At 36.1% G+C, this 13,130-nt stretch overlaps 1 long non-coding RNA gene across 1 annotated transcript; it reads left to right on the top strand.

Moving 5' to 3' along the window:
• Positions 1 to 10,145: 10,145 nt before the first annotated feature.
• Positions 10,146 to 11,259, top strand: LOC107559098 (uncharacterized). Its single transcript, XR_001605556.1, has 3 exons — positions 10,146 to 10,309; positions 11,106 to 11,162; positions 11,228 to 11,259. It is a non-coding gene; the product is annotated as an uncharacterized lncRNA (long non-coding RNA).
• The last annotated feature ends 1,871 nt before the right edge of the window (positions 11,260 to 13,130 follow it).

Genomic DNA, 13,130 nt, shown 5'->3' with positions numbered 1-13,130 from the left:
ACACAAGCTAAATTGATGTGTAAATTGTTTTTAAAAAAAATTCTGCTGTAAATGTGAAAAAATTCTGTGTACATTTTATGCATGAAAATTGGTGCATTTAGTTCAGTGCAACAATGAATGATTTTACAAACAGTTTAGAAATAAATTTGTTTACAAATGACATTTCATTAATGACAGTTTAATTAAAAATAAATGATTAAATCAAATTCATTATTTAATTATTGATTAATATTATAATAATTATTTTCATTAATTAATTATTGATTAATATTATAATAATTATTTTCATTAATTAATTATTGATTGGATAAAGGATACTTTTATTTTTAGAGTTTTCCAATGCACCATGATTTTTTATTTTTTTTTAAGATGAATTGAAATAGTAAATGAGGGTCAGGCTCAAAACTGATAAATGAACTTATTAAATGTGAGCATGTGATTCTGCATTCCGTCACCATTATAACAAGCTGTGTTACGCACTGCAATTACGACATTTTCAGTAGTGAACATGTTCGTGTCTTTTTTTGATCTCATAAGCTACAACTTCTTTAATAAGTTTAAACACTATTTGTTCTTCAGACATTCCTCTTTATAAACTATAAGTATCAGCTGTAAGCAAAGTGACCTACATTTGGTTTTTGATCATTGAAAATGGGTCAAATTCAACAATTTGCACATGGAGCCGTATTATCTCTGGCATTGAACTATATAGGGCATTAAAAATGAAGATTAAAATAAAATACAAATCTACAAGAACGTCTTTGATATGTCTTGAGTTACAGCATGCAAAATTGGGGTTGGAGCTAAACTCTGGAGGACACCGGCCCTCCAGGACAGAGTTTGGGTACCCCTGGTTTAGCTGGTCTTTCAGCATGACCATAAGACAAGACCCTTATAAAACCACTAAATCAGAACAGCTTGATGAAGTTGGGGAGACAAGACTTCAGCTGTTTTCCCCCCAGCAGGGATTGCATTACCACAATATTTATTCATAGGAATGACAATTTATCTAACTGATTCTGGGTTTATAAAACAGCTCCTGTGAAATAAATAGCAGACACAATGAGTGGAGGAATTAACCAGCAGGAAATGCTTACTGCAAACTTTGACATTACATCCAGATTGTTTTTGTTCAGTGACAAACTGCTTTGGCCTGAGTCTTAGTCGAGTTGAAAATGAGACAAATGTGCCCCATATTCAGAGCCAATCAAACTCAAAACCGCAGACTTAGAAGATCATACGACGAGAGCAGAAGCTATTGTAGTAACCCTGTTTACAACAAAGTATATTAATGTGCAGAAGATGTGTTCGTATTCATTAGCAGAGATCTGTGAGTCCTTTTTACTGAGCGCAAGAGGTCGAATCTCTTCATTCCTCCACGTTCATGTGATCGAGCCACACGGAGCGTTTTCTCTGCCACCTCATTAGTGCGGCCCACATGCTTTATCTAACAGGAAACACATCATAACACAGCTCCATCTTGACCCGCAGGCCTGCCTTTCCTTTTGGAGTCCAAATCCTCCAGCTTCATGTTGGAGTTGCTATCTAATATAACACCCAGATTTTTGACTGTAGAGGAGGTAACCGTGCATCCGTCTAGTTGCAAATTGTAATCCACGAGATTCGGCGTACTGTCTGTGTGGTTTATGCATCTTTGTAAACAGCAGATTTCTGATCCAATGTAAACTCATGCATGGTATAAGAGGAAATACACCATACTCTGTCTCGTTCAGCTTGTTTAAGCTCCATCTGTCCAGCAACAGATTTATTTAGCCAAATAACTAAAATAACTATTTAAATCGTGTCATAATCTTTGTTTTTATTTATTAATGCTTTCTTATATTGCAGTAATTGCCCTAAAAATTTACTGTTACTATTGTCCTCTTGCTGCTTTGACACAATCTGTATTGTATAAAGCACTACATAAATAAAGGTGATTTTTCTTGACTTGATATATACAATAAATAGATAAATAAAATAAGAAATAATTATTCCTAAGTTTATTCCTATATATATATATATAATTTAACAAAAATCTTAATAAATCTTAATTCATTTAATGCATTTTTTGCATTTGCAAGTATTTTAAAAAAAGTCTTAAAACAGTAGAGGAACAAGAGAAAATAATAGCTGAATTAAAAAAAAGTTTACATACACTTGATTCTTAATACCTGAATGATCCACAGCTGTTTGTTTTTTTTTATAGTTTGTTAATGAGTCCCTTGTTTGTCCTGAAGAGTTGAACTTCGCGCTGTTCTTCAGAAAAACACAAATTCTTTGGTTTTCCAGCATCTTTTGAGTAGGCTATTTGAACCCTTTCCAACAATGACTGTATGATTTTGAGATCTAACTTTTTGACACTGAAGACAGCTGAGGGACTAAATAAAAAATAACATGCATTTTTTTATGATTCCTTGATTCCTATGATCTTATATAATTAATAATTCAGTACTATTAAGGATTTCCCCTCATTTCCCAAGAGTGAATTCATCATTGCTACTCCCCATTCCACTTGTAGGCATAAATGTCAAATGATTTTCACAGTAGGCCTACATCAAGTTTTATTTTAGTTCATTGTTGCTCTAAACTGTCAGAGGTTTGATGTGGATTGTATCCAGAGGCTCGGAAGTATTAATCCACAGAGGCAGAGCGTGGGGCCGATGAAAGAGCAGTGTTCACTTCCTCCCCAGCGGCATTTAATTCAGACATTATGGATGCCAGTCAGCCTGGCTATAGAGTTAAGGTGATTGGATTGAGGCTCCCACTAGGTGGCAGGCATGGCAAAGCAATGCTCTACAGCAGGGATCCTCAAATCTGGCCCACGATATCTACTTTCCTGCAGAGTTTAGCTCTAACCCTAATCAAACACACTTGAGCAAGCTAATCAATGTCTTCAGGATCATTAGAAAATCACAGGTAGGTGAATTGGGTCAGGGTTGGAGTTAAACTCTGCAGCGCATTGGCCCTCCAGGGCAAGATTTGAGGAACCCTGCTCTACAGTGTAAACTTTGTGTCGTGACTTGAAGAAACCTCCTAAATCATGTGCTGGTAAGAGAGTGGTGAGTGTTTTCCAACTTTTGACTTTTCTCGGGGCATAAACTGATATGTAATCACTCCCAAAGTGCATATAAAGCTGTTAGTATCACAATGGCGAAAAACCACAAAGAGAGTCGACAGGAGACAGTCGTACACTGCATATGAGAACATGCTTGAATGAAAAAACACTCAAGAGATTCTGTCGCAACCGAAACCTCAAAGCCTGTTCACATACAGAACGATAGCGTTCACACCAACGCACGATAACGTTCTGTTTATCATAAGCACGCTGCAGTTTTGTCGTTTGCAGCTTTAAATTCTCGCGCTCTTTAAAGTCTAGTGGATTCTGTTTGGCTGTCAATGTTATTAATCGTTCATACCTGGAAAAAAAAATAGTTCTCAAAGTGATTCCAACAATATCATTAGTCTGTGTCGTAATTGCTAGCCTAGTTGTGGCGTGAACTTCCCTTACGAAAATGAACCATGCTTTACTACAAATAATAATAAAAAAAAAAACATGGTTACTATAGTTAAACCATGGTAACCACAAATTAACCATGGCTTTGCTACACTAACCAGAGTTTAGCCATAGTATAATTTGTAGTAAAACTGTGGTTATACAAATGGTTATCAATATGCCAAAAACCAGTTAACTGTTCTTATAGAATTAGAACGATTTTTAAAACTGAGGCATTAGAACGGTTTAACGATAACTGTATTAGCGTCCACCACACCAAGTCACAATGAAATCAAAAGGACTATTCTATTTTTAACACAGTGTTTAAATATTTAATATAAATGATTTATCCGTGCACATCATTATTATTATTATTATTTTTAATTCCTTTGCACTTGTAATCTCTAATCAAAAACATTAACCACCCCTCCCCCTCTCAGCTAGGCCTGGGCGATAAAACGGTATCGATATTTATCGACGGTATACCTTCTTCGACAACGATATAAAAAATTTAAATATAGTGCACGATATAGGCACGTGCTATGAGTGACGCAGACAGCACACACAAACACCGAACACATAATGAATTGAGTGCTGTGCCTGCCTGTGATGAGGAGATTGTGAATAAATAAATGAATATTAGTCTAATTTAAAATAAACATTTGCATTTGAATGTTAGGAGTGCATCAGGGAGCGTCATCAGTTGTGCGCGAGATGCGGTGATAATGATGTAAGTGACGTTGTTGCATTTTAGTGTTTTGTTCATCTAGCCCAAGAGATGCGCCGCTGCTGTGTTATGCATTCAAAATATTAGAGAAATATAGAAGCTCAATGCAGAGAACATCTTGATTAGGTGAAAACCAAGCCATTCACACAGAACGCATATTCAGTGTATTTTTTTTAGACGGACAAAATAATGACTGCTGCACTCGCGAGTGCATCAGGGAGCGTCATCAGTTGTGCGCGAGATGCGGTGATAATGATGTAAGTGACGTTGTTGCATTTTAGTGTTTTGTTCATCTAGCCCAAGAGATGCGCCGCTGCTGTGTTATGCATTCAAAATATTAGAGAAATATAGAAGCTCAATGCAGAGAACATCTTGATTAGGTGAAAACCAAGCCATTCACACAGAACGCATATTCAGTGTATTTTTTTTAGACGGACAAAATAATGACTGCTGCACTCGCATCTCACACAAGAGATGTAGTCATGCAAAGTTAAAACAATTTAAACTTTTAGAAAACACGTCGTGAATTTGTGGAGGTTTATTCCTTTTCACTGTGTCTCATGTTTTTAAATGCAATCTGTGTGATGGGCGATTCGTCTCTTTGTATTAAGCAATGCATAAATACATAATGCTGTTTTGTTCATAATTATTGTGAAATTATGTTTGATTTATGAGTTAATTTAGACGTAATGCAGGTTTTTTTCATAATTGTTTATGCAATTTACGAAATTATATTTGATATGAGTAGTTAATTTAGACTTAATGCAGGTTTTTTTTATAGACATTTATTTCCTTGCGTTGACTATTTAAATGTGCTGCATTAATTTGCTGATTGCGCCCTCCTGTGGCCTCGGCAGACAAGCCAAAAGTTTCCTTAAAACCTATTTAATCTGCATATAAAACATTAGAAATTAGATATTTGTTTAATTTTTATTGTGTGTTTGAATGTTAAAACAAAAAAAATATTTGTTGTTTGTCTCAATTTGGTTTAATTTAAAAATACAGTGGTTAAATAAAAAAAAAAAAATTCTATTGCTCTTTGTTTTAAAAAAAGGTTATAAAAATGTCAATAATTATCGATACCGAACGATATGAAACATTATATCGTTGATAATTTTTTTTAGCTATATCGCCCAGCCCTACTCTCAGCGACATCTCTTCATGACATAAGACTTGAAAAAGGGGACCAGGAGTTTGATTGCCATGCGATCTGACCAATCATAATGCCGATTCCGCCATTTAGTCAGAGAAAAAAAACTACCGACTGGAGAGCTAATAGATTAAAGTCTGCATGAAATCAAAATTTACAAAATTTATTTTGTTAGTGCCCGTTGCTAGTCTTGAGGTGAACAATGTATCCGTGCAAGTTAATCCACTGAAAAAAAATAGTTTGCCTTGGTAATCTTTGGAATGGCATTCCTTCTCTGATGACGTCAGTGTGACGGCTTGGGCAGAATATGCTTAACCACGCCCCTCCAACCGTTAGTTTGCTGCTAGTGAGAGATGAGTGGAGGATCGCAAAAATGAAACCCCGCCCTCTATTCAATATTCCGTTTCAGTTGGAAATACAGTACGTCAGTATACTGAAATAAAGTCAGCAGCAGCTTCCGGTCTTGAGTATGGTGTATTGAAATCTTTCTGATGTTCATTCATGTTTATTTCATGCTGTATCTAGCAGGAAGAGATTGATTCACATTTGAACCGCTAGAACTGAGGAACTACAGCAAACTGTCATTATAGAGCCACAAAATTATATTTATTTGACTTTCTTAAAAAAATGACTAAATTTGAAAGCTGTGACTTTAGTCGTTTCTCAATATGCATTCTTGTCTGTACTTGTGTTCTTGTGGACAAGTGAAATTACATCAGTCGTTGCACAAGTACTGTTCAAAGTTCAAATCTAGCCAAGTACAGTTCAAATCCCGGGATGTGTTCTTGCTCCGCCCCTTTTATCAAGGATGCATCAAAATGTGACTTGTGCGAACTTGAGGCAGCCAGGTATCCCACAGTGCAGTGCTTTAATAGCGGAGGAGAAAACCTGCGTAATTTTCAAAATACTACTGTTATGTCATGAAATGTGGTCTAAATAGTTTTTCAGGCGAGAAAGTAGTTGTTTAAAACTCAAATCTGCGGTTTATTTATAAAGATAATGCCTATTTGATAATTTGCTTCACTGATTTCGAATCTGTTTGTTCCTGGTCATATCGTTTTGACAATCAAACTCTCGGCAACAGGCGAATTCCAGACCTGCCCTATATTTTTTCTCATTCCAGAAGCCGTTGCACTCGGATATACATCAAAATATGGAAGAAAAGACTATCACAACTTCTATTTCATGCCGACTTTAAATGCACGAGCTAGTTCAAGCGAGATGGAGATTCTGATTGGCTCTCAGTGTTGTTATCGAGCATGAGCTTGGAAAAAAAAAAGTTCTGAAAGTGATTCCAACAATTACGTTCCCATGTGTCCTTATCATTAGAGTTGTGGTGTCAAGTTCTTTATTCTCATCGAATTAAAATGGTTATTAAAACTTTAGTCATTGTTATCATTATAGTTATGGTCTTTGTTGTGAACGGGCCTTCGTTTCTTCAGAGTTAACATTTCTTCATCCTGTTGTTTCCATCATTTAGTTTTCTTTTTACACTTCTCAATAAAAAGTAAAATGATATAATTAAACTAGATTTTTCTAAAGTGTTCTTTGATTGTTTTAGAACATTATGTGGTTGCTAAGTTGTTCAGGGTGGTTGCTAGGGCATTATGGATGTGATATTCGAGTCTCTATGACTTGCTGTTCTCTAAATATGGCTCAGATTCATATTCAGTGTAAGTCTGCGATTTTTCAAACTTTATGGACCCGAATTTTCATCTTTCTTTAACAAGCCACATCATTTTAACAATGGATTGTTCAAATTTCTAATTCTTAAATATAAGCTACAAAGGGTATGAGATGTAGACATGACCTGTATGGGCAATAGCCACTGTAGAATTAATTTTTGCTGAGTAACATCATAAAATGAACATGCATTCACACTTTTTGAAAGAGTGTGTGTTAATGTTGTAGACTTGTAATGATGTCAGCAGGACACCGCATGTTTAGTTCATTATTGTTCTAGGGTTCTCTCTGAATGTCATGGCCGATTCCCACTGCCAACTAGTGAGTAAAACCTGATGATTCCCTAATGGAATAGATATGATGTCTAACATTTACAGACATTTTGAATGACTCTATCGCCCGCTGGGTACTAAGGTTGTTATTGGCACATTAGCGTAAAAACTTCAACATGCAACCAACCTTTTTATTTTTTTGTAATGCATATTTTGGTCTTGTTGTGCAAGATTCTTTAAAGCATGTAAAGTGTTTGTCTTTGTAATCTTTTAAAAATCTTTTTTATTTATAGTGTAACTTTCTCTGCCACTTAACTACAGAAATTGTAATTAGTAACGTAATCGATTACATTACAAATTTTAGGAACTGGAAAAAATGTGGCTCTCCCCGGAAGGGCAAGAGAGGGCAAAACCCTCCGGGGTTTGTTTCCTGCTCTTAAAGAGAGCATGCATTATGATCCACGCTGAGTGCGCCACTAACTGATCCTGAACATGCTAGACACGGGGAGTTTATGAGTTCTCAGACATACAGTCAGTTTCTCCATGGATTTCCTTTTGACCTAACTTGTTTATCACATTGATTTAAATAACAATCTTGTACCATATTTATATAAAAATACAAAGAGAAGGAAAATATATTTGTTGTTAACAGAACGAAGTGCATTAAACATAACATTATGTCAAGGTTTCCCAAGCTGGGGTTCATTAAGGACCTGCCTGGTAAATTTAAATTAAGGTCTTCATCAGTAGTTCATGCAATATTGAAATGTTGAGAAAACACTTTTTAAAATTGAAAAAATATTTGTATATTATAGCTACCTGTTTTTTTTTTTTGTGATCAATTTTTATTCAGATAGTTTCACAGGTGCCATGAAGCTGTCCACTTGTAAAAAGAGGGGAGGAAAAAATATAAGAGATAAAGTCAGATAAACATAGTGAGGATATCAACTTTTCAGCCTATCTAGCAACATCACAGCAATATCAAACACTGTTGTCCTTTGCGCCGTTGAGCCTGGCAGTGGTGCCAGCAAGGCAATGCCTCTAAAACTAGTGACTAGTTTTTGTGTGAATGCCCACAAAACTGAAAGACTTTCTGTATGCATATAAGCAGTTGGCTATTTTAGAAAGGAACATTTAAAGATGAAAAAGAATTAGGGAGAATCAATAAATTGTGAATACTTTATTGCTGTTGTGTGAATAATATACAATGATGTAATCAATAAAAATGTAACTAGTTTAGGAGTGTTTTTTAAAATATAATCTAATCTAATTACAAGTACTTAATTTTTGAAATCTGATTACATAATCCAGATTACATGTAATCAATTATTACTCAACACTGAATACGTCACATTTCGTAAGTAAAATGTTGATGCATGTTCAACGAAATCACGTGCATGCAGCGGCCTCCGTTTGACTGGAAATATGCTGTATCATACACGAACAGCCGAGATGGGAACAAAAGAATGTTTGTGATGAATGAACAATGATCCCTCTAGTGACTTTCTCTTGACCGGTGCAGTGTCTGAGCCATTTGAGATAGTTGCTGATATTATGTAAGACTTCTGTTTGAGGTTCGGTTTTGGCTGCTTTCAGATGCGCATCTGTCATGGGTGAGGAATATTGTGCAACAGACATGTTGCTGAGGAAACGTTAAAGGATTTACTCGCCCCGTGTTGATCCAAATCTATGAGCTATTATTTTCCAGGAATCACAAAAGGAGAATTTGGTGAGAATCTTTACAGCCCTTGGACATTCAACAGGTAGAAGTGGCCACTGCTGTCAAGCTCCAAAAAGGACAAAAAGCATAATGAAAGAAGCATGAAAGCCATACAACTCATGCTCTATATAAGAGATACTAAAGTTGACCCGTGAGGCCGTTATTTGGCCTGCAATGTCATATCACAAGAGGAGAGAAAAACTAGGGGGAGAACATGCCAATGAAGCATTTCTTAATTTCTAGTTTATATTTATAACAAGCCAGAACACATTAACAACACGCATGCAATCTGCCATAACACCCTGACAAACCACAGCAAATGCATAACACCCTAGCAACCACATAGCAACACCCTACCAATCATAATAGAAGTTAATGCCTAACAGCACCCTAGCAAAGCCATAGCAACCATACTGAGCACCCTAGCAAATAACTTGCAATGCTAAGGCAACGTTTGAAAATTCAGTTTTTAATAAACATGTTAAAACCTGCCAGAACAACCTAGCAATGCACTAGCAATCTTTCATAACACCATGACAACCACACAAAATGCCCTAACAATGCCTAACAACACCATAGCAACACCCTACCAACCATAATACCACAAGCAAATGCCTAACAACACCCCAGCAATACCCTATCGCCATAATACCACGAGCAAGTGCCTAACAACACCCTTGTGATACAATAGCAACTAAATAGCAATGCCAAGGCAAGTTTCAAAAATTCAATTTGAATGTTTCTAGGAACATATTTAGAATGTTATGAGAGTGAAAAAATAATTACATTGTCATTTCTGACAGAATTATTATTATAAATTTTTTTTTTCATGTTAACGCAAGTTGGCTCTAATATTTGTTGTGTGTTTTCTCAGCTTTGGGTGGTTGATGTAAAAAAATTATTAGGAGACGAGTCTTAAGCAGAAATCCAACATATTTATCATGATTTTGCAATATTGCAGCAGCTTTTCCAGTGTGCCTATTGATTTGTTTCTGGGCATATCTGGAGTTTAGAGATGTTACTGGGTGTAGTTCAGTGTAAAATGAAGCATGTATCAGAGCTAATTGCTCTTCACTGGCCCATGTAGAGTTCAGTCCTGACTCAGCAGAAGTGTCAACTTGTAGATTTAGACAACTGGAAACTACAAGGACATAATCAAAAACAGAAAACCGTGGTTCCCAGGAAGTGCCACTCTGTCTCACCAAGAGACATTTGAAAATGACTACGAACGCTGAAGAATCTTCAGGAGATGGAGAATCGTAAGGTTGTTAGCTGTATTATGCTTTATTTTATTGCATTTGGTTGATGTCTCCAGTGCTGGTTAGTAACTGATGACATGTAATCAGGATTATGTAGTCAGATTCCAAAAATTAAGGAATTGTAATTATATTCGATTTTTAAAATGCTCATAATCATATTACAGTTACTTTATGGGTTACATGAATTCAGATTATGCACACAATGGCAGTAAAGTATTTCTAATTTATTGATTCTCCCCAATTCTTTTTAAATTGTCAAACCACGTTGACCCTCTGTCCCTCTGAGATTTAAAAGTGAATATTTCAATAGTTTAACAACACATTTGCTTGTTCTCTGATGTTGGCTGATGACCATACATTTTATTTCTCTCTTTTTTTTAAAAATATAAAAATAATGCCATTTAAATCTATAAACAAGGCATGTCAAAAGTAATCTAAAAAGTAGTCAGAAAACGTAGCCTAAAATTAGTAATCTTGAAAATTGTAGTCAGTAATGCAATAAATTATAGTCTGTTACTGATTACAAATTGAAGTAATCAGCCCAGCACTGTATGTCTGTTATGCTTCTGACCATTTCAATGACCAGTTAAACAAATACAGGCACATATGGTTGTGGAAAGTCCAGCCACTTAAAAGCAAACACCATTGTTATCCAGAATGTTTGCTGTAGAGGAACATCTTAAAATCGTAGAAAAACGCACCTACCTAGATGAACCAAAATAAAGTTTATGGCAGCTAAAAGTCTTGACTGATGTGACATCACAAATCAGATCTCTTTACTTTCACATTTCTTTCTCCTAGACACCAATGAGATGAAATGAAGAGTTTGCCTAAGTCTCAACAATATCTCAAACTATGGTCAGAAATGCTAAAATATCCACTTTAAAACTTTGTGTCGACTATTGATTAATTCATCTCCTAAGGAATTGTAGGATGAATGTCTGAGACATTTAAGTATAACGCAACATGACTCCATCAAGCTGTGCAAGAGAAACCTCTGAGCAATAAACTTTCCTTCTGGGCTGGCCCATTAGACTTTCTCTTGATCTTTGGTCTTTCATTAACCATTCCCTTAAGTCAGGGGTGTCAAACTCAATTCCCGTAGAGCCGGAGCCCTGCAGAGTTTTGTTCCAACCCTGCTCCAGCACACATACCATGTAGTTTTCAAATAAGCCTGAAGGACTTGATTAGTTGGATCAGGTGTGTTTAATTAGGATTGAACCTAAACTCTGCAGGGCTCCTGCCCTCCAGGAATGGAGATTGACCCCTGCCTAAAGTGAAGAACTGTAGTCGAACACAGACCAAATTTTCTTTGAAAAATTCAGAAAAATATCACCGCATTTGTTTGTGATCAGCACTCACTCTTAAAACTGCTTTGCTATATTGTCTTCCGCTTGGATAACTGATATGTTTGGCATGGAATGACTTTGGAAGTAAAGCTGGATTTCACAAATCTTAAGAAAAGCAAATATACAGCTATGTTATTATTTTAAGGGGATTTAACAATAAATCTTTAATCGCTCCCTGGGGAAAAGAGAATTTTGACATGCATGCTTAGACTAGAAATGACTGCAAGAAAAACAGCCTTTAAACTATTGTTTTGTACTCTACAAATATTTGAAAGTTTATTCTGAGAGCACTAACTGAAACTGAAACAGTCTGAGCTCCAAATGCTCAGATCTGTCAGTGATTGATTGGGTGAGCACTCTACCAATCTGGGCCCATATTCACAAAACATTTGATCTTACTACTAAGAGTTCTCCTAAATAGCAGTAAAAGTTTTTAGCTAAGAGTTTTCTCTTTAAACCTATTCACAAAGCTGCTGAGACAAACATTTACTAAGGAATAGAGAGAAGTCTTAAAGGTTTAGTTCACCCAAAAATGAAATGCGTGACATCAGTGGTTCAACTGTAAAGTTACGAAGATACGAGAATACTTTTTTGTGCAAAGAAAACAAAAATAACGACTTTATTCCACATTTTCGCTGACCCAGATCCAGCGTCATTACGCCTGATCTGGGTCAGCGCCGCCACACGCTCGCGTCATGATACTGTCATGAACTCACGTCCACAAGTGACGCAGTAGAGAATTCTCTCTACGCAAAAAAGTATTCTCGTAGCTTCGTAACTTTACAGTAGAACCACTGATGTCACACGGACTACTTTGTCAATCATCTTGGTACTTTTCTGGACCTTGTTCGTGGTAGTTACCTTGTTGTCTATGGGAGGGTCAGAGAGCCCTCATATTTCTTCAAAAATATCTTAAATTGTGTTCCAAAGATGAACGAAGGTCTTACGGGTTTGGAACAACACGAGGGCGAGTAATTAAGGACAGAATTTTCATTTTTGGGTGAACTAACCCTATAAGCTAAGAGTAAGGGCGGGGTTGACCTCGTTGCTATGGATGATGTGCTTGCTAACTATGCATACAGTGATTGGCTGATAGGGGAGGGGTCTCTGTCAGAGATTGATTCATAGAAATATTGTAGAGCACGATGTTGCCATATATAAGGGTTTAAAAATAAAAATGTTGCCACATTCAAATAAAGATTTTAAAATGCAGACTGTGTCACTAATTAAACAAGTATATGTTCAGCTTATTGTCAGCCTCTTACATGTATGCTTCTCATAAACAATTAGTGAATATGCATATAAACAGCCTTTTAATTAACAGAGTAGAATAATCATGGCTGATAGTAATACATGCAAACGTAAAAGAAAACCAAACTGGATGCAAGAAGAGCTGTTACTTCTTACCCAACTGGTTAATGAAAGCAAGGATATAATCAAAGGAAAATTTAGAGTTGGGATAACCTCCAAAACCAAA

The sequence above is a fragment of the Sinocyclocheilus grahami genome, unplaced genomic scaffold (genome assembly GCF_001515645.1).
Source record: "Sinocyclocheilus grahami isolate Dianchi unplaced genomic scaffold, SAMN03320097.WGS_v1.1 scaffold674.1, whole genome shotgun sequence".
NCBI classification, from domain to species: domain Eukaryota; kingdom Metazoa; phylum Chordata; class Actinopteri; order Cypriniformes; family Cyprinidae; genus Sinocyclocheilus; species Sinocyclocheilus grahami.
Note: the sequence above shows the minus strand (reverse complement) of the source record. Positions and strands in the feature narration are given on the sequence as shown.